Source organism: Crocuta crocuta, unplaced genomic scaffold (genome assembly GCF_008692635.1).
Source record: "Crocuta crocuta isolate KB4526 unplaced genomic scaffold, BGI_CrCroc_1.0 scaffold270, whole genome shotgun sequence".
In the NCBI taxonomy this organism is placed as follows: Eukaryota; Metazoa; Chordata; class Mammalia; order Carnivora; family Hyaenidae; genus Crocuta; species Crocuta crocuta.
Genome location: NW_027527569.1, coordinates 2,340,204 through 2,348,023, shown reverse-complemented (window position 1 = coordinate 2,348,023; position 7,820 = coordinate 2,340,204). Strand labels below are relative to the sequence as shown.

The window sequence follows — 7,820 nt, the reverse complement described above, 5'->3', positions numbered from 1 at the left end:
CTTCAAGACTAATGTATACAAACCAAATACTAGAAATAGAAAATAAAAGAATCAACTGCAATTATCTGGAACTGTCATAACTGAAACATAAAATAGTTTTCCCAGTTTCAAGATTATTGAATTTGTGTAGTTTTCATGCCTAAAAATTTAAACACTTTAAGGATGGGAAAAGGCCTGACAGATGAGGATAAATATAAACTGGGAAAGTCCACAATGACCATATTTTTGTTTCAAGAAAAGACATTTTTAAAAAAGAAAATGGTAAGATAATACTGTTGAACTTTTTTAATGTTTATTTATTTTTGAGAGGGAGAGAGCACAAGTCAGGGAGGAGTAGAGAGAGAGGGAGACAGAGGATTTGGAGTGGGCTCTGTACTGTCAGATGCAGGACTCGAACTCAAGAACCATGAGATCATGACCTGCTGAGGTCGGAGTCTTTAACCAACTGAGTCACCCAGGTGCCCCAATGCTGTTAAACTTTGAAGGCTCAAGAAAGATCTAAAAAAACATAGCTTTATTTATTAGCTTGAAATTATTTGAAAATACTGAAAAAAACTTAAGAAAGTAAGTTACCTATAATCCAAAATCTATAAAATTCCATAACAAAGATAAAGTCCTCCGTGTCAGCCCTCTAACCCCTTTCCTCTGAAATAGCCTATGCTACACAGATTACTGTATATATTCATAAATTTATTTTTATGAAAATGAACTATAATTTTTAAAAAATTAAAAAATTAATCATGGCTACTTTCCTGATCAGTACAAACATCTAATTCACTGGTTTAAATAGCTGCAAAGCATTTCATTAAATGAATGCTCCATGATGTATTTGATCATTTCTTTATCCTTCTATTTTTCTGTACTTATTATGTCTGTGTGATTGGTGAAAACCACTATGCCCCTTTACACTAGGGTGGTGGGGCAAAGGTACGTAAACTTTGAGGTCATCAAAGCATCTCCTTAAAAAATATAACTAAGAAAATAGCCTACATTTGTTTTAGACTATGTTCTTGAATAAGAATCAAAGAAAGAAAAGCAGTAAGACACACACACACACACGTAGATGGAGAAAGATAAAGTGATTAGGTCATGTGTTTATGTTTATAATGAGAGAATACTAAGAAAATGAATGAGGAAACTAGTTATAAAATGAAATTTTGAACCTCATAAGGTGAAGGTGTTTAAAGTTCAAAACTCTGAGTGCAAGCTAACTCTTACTTTTTTGGTGCTTCAGGGATTTAAGTTTGAGTTGTTCAGAGATGAAGCAGTTTAAATTGCAAAGTGAAGTTAATGAAAAATGAAAACTCCCAAACAGCTTTAGTTGGAAGTTAGCATTACAGCATAGCACTTTCAGAAAATTATGTTGGAAGCCATTACTATATTTCTTTTGCTGTTATTAACTGGAGATAGAACTGAGGAATAAAGAGCCAGAAAGAAGGCCATCAGCAGTCTTTAACAGGGCAAATACAACAGTGAAGGTCTAGATAAATATATTTCTCTACCATTTTTATGTATTATTTCTTGTTTAAAATTTTGCTTCTAGGCCAATGATTATACTTTACCATTGGGATCACTACCATATGATAATGAATATAGGGGAGCATGAACTTTAGAGTCTAGATGAATGTGGGCTCAAGTTCCAGCTTTAGACTTTTCTAGCTGAATCATCTTGGAAAAGTTTTCAAACTTTTGGGTCTCAGTTTCCACTTCTAAAACAAAAACAACAGTAGATGTTTTTGTTACTATGTGTCAATAAATGTTGATTAGGAGATGTAGATAATATACCTAGCAAATCATATTGAGAGCACTGCCTTTGTGTAAATGAAACATTTAGATACATTACTCTAAGCACTGGTTCCTAAACTGGTTGTCAGATCAGCACATCCCCATTGCCTTTGAGCTTATTAGAAATGCAAATTTATGGGCCCCACTCAGACCTACTGAATTAGATGGTCTGAGATGGGGCCCAGGAAACTGTTTTACAAGTTCTCCAGTTGATTCTTATGCATGTTAAAGTTTAAGAACAACTGCCTCAGAGTTCAGCTAGATATAATTTTCATGTGATAATTTCCAGTAATGAACATGAAAGGATCCAGCAGTCATCTACACAGCTGACATCCATTATGCACAGGAAGCACAGTGTCCGTGGCCTACGATACTTGGCTTATGAAAAGATGTTTTAATGTTATTTCTTTTAAAATCAGAAGAAAAAAATTAACATGATGATAACAAATGTATGACAATCCAGTCTGGATTGTCTCTTTAGACCAAAGCAGTTTTGGAAAAAAAAGCTAACCTTAAACATTTTTATTAAAAATATAGTTTCAGGGAGCCTAAATGGCTCAGTTGGTGGAGAGTGTGACTCTTCATTTCTGCTCAGGTTATGATCTCACAATTCATGGGTTCGAGACCCACATGGGGCTCTGTGCTATCAGCTTGGAATTCTCTCCCTCTCTCTCAGCCCCTCCCCCAAAATCTATAAATGAACTTAAAAATTTTTTTAAAATACAGCTTCATATATGGTACTGTAAGTCTAGTTAAAAATGTTTTAATGTGCTTCTTGTGGAAGGGACCCATGAAAATAAAAGTGTCAAGGATGTAGGAAAGTCACTTGAGAACTTCACTGTTTATTCATAAATGTTGATACTAAAGGTATCTGGTAGGAACCATTACAAGAAATTTGTTATTCTAAGGATATATTTATTGACATTAAAAAATATTAGTTTCAGCTTCACTTAATCACTGAACTACCTGCTGAAGTTCTAGAAAAAATCTGCCACATGGAAGAGGGACAGAAAGCATGGGCTAAAAGAACTGAAAATAATGAAGGAGCATGAAGCATGGTAGGATTAAACAATAGCAAAAATAAGATAATAAACAAGTTGAAAGTGAGGTGGAATATTATATTGTAGAAATTATGTTAAAAACAGAAACTTACATCCTTATAACAGAAATTTATATATTACTTTCATTTCATTATATTCATTTATCTGACATAAATGCACTTAGCCCTTCAAAAACTATCAACTAGACATAATTTGCAGAATCTGCTATGGTCTTCTGAAACTTGTATTTAGTCAAGGACTAACTATATGCCGTGCTTTTTTTTTTTAATGTTTATTTCTGAAAGAGAGAGAGAGAGAGAGAATGAGCAAATGAGGGACAGAGAGAAAAGGTGACAGAGGATCCAAAATGGCTCTGCACTGACAGCAAAGAGCCTGACCTGGGCTCAAACTCATGAACCATGAGATCATGACTTGAGCAAAGTTGTAGGCTTAACCGACTGAGCTACTCAGGCACCCCTATGTTGTACTTTTTAGGTTTAAAGGAACAAGATTTATAATTGCATTTTCAAAGAAATGTATGTATTAAAACTGGATTATTTTTTAATACTTATTAAGCTCTACCATCATAAACTATGAATCAGTTTATTCAAATACAGTTGACCCTTGAACAAATCAGGGGTCCTTGATTCTAAGGAACCAATCCCCCACACAATCAAAAATCTGCATATAACTAAAACTTACCTGTTGACCAAAGTCTTGCTGATAACACAATTAACACATATTTTGTATATGTTTTACATACTATGTTCTTTTTTTTTTTTAATGTTTTGTTTATTTCTAGGAGAGAGAGAGAGACAGCGTGAGCAGGGGAGGGTCAGAGAGAGAGGGAGTCACAGACCGAAACAGGCTCCAGGCTCTGAGCTGGCAGCCAGCACAGAGCCCGACGCGGGGCCCGAACCCACGAACCGCGAGATCATGACCTAAGCGAAAGTCGGATGCTTAACCGACTAAGCCACCCAGGCGCCCCTTACATACTATATTCTTACAATAAAATAAGCCAGAGAAAAGGAAATGCTATTTAATATCATAAGGAAGAGAAAATACATTTATAGTTCTGTGTACTGAAAGAATTCCATGTATAAGTGTAACCATGCAATTCAAACCCATGTTCATGTTGGTCAAGGGTCAACTATAGTTTATATGAAGAATTTTAAATTTGGCTAAAATAGAGGAAATAACAGCTGTGATACAGAAGAAGATTTTGTAGCCAAATACAAAGAGGAAGCTTTGTTATTATGTATCTATTACCAACTCAAGTCTTCCTTCTGTCAGTTACTGGCTTCCTCAAAAGAGCTCAAGTTCTTTCAGCATTGTAATCTTCAAACCCAGGCCCTAGGTTCATATGTGGGTTGCTGATCCTTTTTAGGGCATTTATCATAGCTTTCTACCACAACGTTACTTTGGACAAAGACATTTTCTGGACTTCTGAGAAGACTGAATTAGATGGTTACTAAGGAATCAAGGTTCTAGAATTCTACAATTCTGAATTTTCCTTGACAAAGATTATTTTAAATGTGTTGTTTTATTCAGCAGATATGTATTAACCTACTGATGCAAGTCTCTATTTAGACAAAAAATCCATTGCAGATGGAGGATAAAACATGTTCAAAGGCTTTAAAGTAGAAAAGAAGTTGAAGCATTTGTGGAACTGAAAGAAGTACAAAATGGTTGGAGCTTAACCGAGAAGGTGAAAATGCTGTTAAGTTGAGGCTCAGTGAAGTAGGTAGGGAGGGCCCAGTAGATGGATTAAAGATTTAGGAGTTTATCCTAAGAGCAATAGGAAACCTTTGAGTGGTTTGAACTGATTTTTTATTTTTTAAGATCATTATAGCTTTTGTGTGACAAATGGATTCGAGGATGGGCAGAGGGACCATGGAATGGTCTGTTTCAAGCTGTTATTACAGTAGTATGGCTGAGAGGTGATCCTGGCTAAGACTAAGGTAGACTAATTGGAATTGGAAAAAATGTGAATAGATTCAAGATATATTCAAGGACATGTGGTGCATGGGTGGCTCAGTTGGTTAAGCATCTGGCTCTTGGTTTTGGCTCAGGTCATGATCTCATGGTTTTGTGGTTCAGTCCTGCACTGGGCTCCACGCTGGCAGTGCTGGGCCTGCTTGGGATTCTCTCTCTCTCCCTCTCTCTAACCCTTCCCCACTTGTACTGTCTCTTTCAAAATAAATAAACTTAAAAAAAAGCTCAAGATATATTCAATGATGTAAATTTAATTAAAAAAGCAAGTCTAGAGTGATTCCTAGGTTTCTAGTTTGTGAAACTGGTGGATGGCAATACTATGTATTAAGCAAAGGAATCTCAGCAGAAGAGAAGCTTTGGGGAGGGTCTCATTCTCTTGGATCCTCCAAAAGATCCTGCAGTCAGTCTCCACCCTGTTTCCTCTGAATTCTGTTTGCGTAGGATGATTGGGGAGCCTTGCAGATGTCGGTCCTTTGGTCAACTGGCCATTGTGGATGGAGATGGGATGTTTGCATTACTGAGTTCAGAAGACCAGGTCCAGGGTTTAAACTTGGTACTGAATGACCAGACCATGTGAGTAAAAGGCTATTAGAGAAGAGAGGGCATTAGAATTAGAATCAGAATTTTGGGTGGTAGGTCTCTGCTTCGTTTTTCCTTTTTTCCAAATTTTCTTTAATGGAATAATTAGAAAAACAAAGTAACTTATTTTATCTATTGTAATTATACATACATTCTAACTTTAGTCTAATTATTCTCCATTATATTTATCTTCTATGCCATAATTACACTGTATTAAATATGACAAGTTAGCAAATTCAATAGCATTTGGTAAATTTAAGCAGTAAACAGGCTAGACTTGTAATAAAAACTGACTACATAACTCAGATAATTGGATTTATAATTCTAACATTTTGTCTTTCTAACATTTAAAAGCATTCTCAGTAACATCCCTGGGTGTCATTCAAAATGTACACATAAAAAAAGGGCTACATTTGTAAATATATTAAATATATACTTACACATATACTAAATATATCTATATTTCAGAGGACATGTCCTCAATCTGAACTTTTCTAGGCCAGAATACCTAAAGGGTCACATGATACTATAAGTTTTTTAATTGAAAATGTTCACAGGAAGAGTAGTGATTTCTGCAAATATCTTTAATCTTATACTTTAATATGGAAACTGATCATTTCACTTGTAATTGCAGACTCATGGAATTAAGCTGAAAGGAAAGGAATTTAGAGATTGTTTAATCTAGTGGTTTTCATAATGTGGTCCCCTATTCGGCAGCAATGCTGTAACACCTTGGGAACTTATTAAAAATGCAAATTTTCAGGTGCACTCCATACCTACCGAATCAGAAACTCTAGGGGTGGGGTAGAACAATCTGTTTTAACAAGCCTTTCCAAGTGATTTTGATGCCACATTTTAAATGTTGGAATTATATGTTCCCATAGAGAATAGCTAAAATTCATAACACAAAACAATGAACTATGTCTTAAAGATCCTACCTCAGACTGCTCAAAAGATGTCTTTTATGTAACTCCACCTTGTTTTCCACTGATGTATATTATTAGTGTTCTGCGGCTGCTGCAACAAAGTACCATTAATTTAGCAACTTTACAAAAATTTATTATCTTAAGTTTTGTAAGGTCAGAGGTCTGACATTTTGTCTCACTGAGTTAAAATCAAGTGTTCATTTTGCTTTCTGGAAGCTGTAACAGAGAATCCGTGTCCTTGCTTTTTCTGGCTTCCAGAAGCCACCCACGTTCCTTGACTTCCTGCACCTTTTTCCATTTTCAAAGCCAGTATGCATCATTTTTAAATCAGAGATTATCTTCTAAAACTGCATTTTGGAGTCTGTACAAATGAGTCCAGTCACCCACATCTACCTGTTATTTACACACCTCAGTATTATACTGTCACTGGCACACACTCTTTATGTCATAGAGCATCTCAACTGGATCATTGAAAATCCTCAAGCAACAAAAACAACAAATAAGTAATATTCATTATATTTACTTTTACTAAATCAGGAAAGATTATTCATGTTAGGATAAGAATTTAAAAGACGTTTTAAAGGAAAAGATTTTCTGCCTATGCCTTGGCTTACAGGACAATTAAACTAATTAGAGCAGTTCATTCCTCAAAGATTGCACTTTAATCATACCTTTTCTGCATCATTTTAGTGGCTGTTGAATTTTCAACGATACATAGCAGAAATTTTCGTTTTTTAGAGGAATAGTGAGGGAGTTAAGAAAAATGTTCGCTTAGAAGACTACACACCTAAAAATTGAGTTTTGGTGGTGGAGCTACGTATAACTTCTTTCCTTTCCTGTATTCCAGACTTTCATTAATAAATGTCTTACTTTTAGAATTTTAAAAAGCCAAAGAAAAAGTAAAAATAAATTAAACATGGTATACTAACCTACAATTAATTATAATGCCTGGCTTGTAAGGCAGTGTATGGTTTTTGAAGTCTCAGGCCCATAGGACAGGATTTTTTTTTACATTGTCATCCAAAATGTACTGTAGAATCTTCCTTGATAAATTATTTTGAAAGCTTCTTCTGAAATGAAGACCACAAATCATTTTGTAAACATGTGATTGCACTACTTCACTCTACCTTCCCTCTTCATTTGGCTATGGTTTAAATTCTAAGGCCTCGTCAAAGAAAAGAACTTTTAACATTTTTTTTTCTAGGCAAACTGGTGCCACAGAACCCAAACTCATCACCAGCCTGGCTTAGAAGCGCTCACACACCAGGTCTGCCATGGGGCGCTCGGCGGTGGAGATTCTGGAAGAAACGNCCCCACCCCTGTCCACATGGACAGTCGCAAAGGCCTCCGCTGATGCATTCACGCCTGGGCGGGGTGGGCGGACGGCCGTAGCGGCGGCGGCGGCTGCAGAGGGAGCGAAAGGCCTGGGGGCGCCTGACGGTCGCGGAGACCTCGCCGCCCCGGCGCGGCGGCTGCGGCCATTTTACGGCCCGGG

At 36.3% G+C, this 7,820-nt stretch overlaps 1 long non-coding RNA gene across 1 annotated transcript; it reads right to left on the bottom strand.

Moving 5' to 3' along the window:
- Positions 1-5,055: 5,055 nt before the first annotated feature.
- LOC144236757 (uncharacterized) lies at positions 5,056-7,635 on the bottom strand. The gene is made up of 4 exons (XR_013336638.1): positions 7,590-7,635; positions 7,255-7,395; positions 6,338-6,416; positions 5,056-5,405 (listed from the first exon to the last, which is right to left on the bottom strand). It is a non-coding gene; the product is annotated as an uncharacterized LOC144236757 (long non-coding RNA).
- Positions 7,636-7,820: the final 185 nt, after the last annotated feature.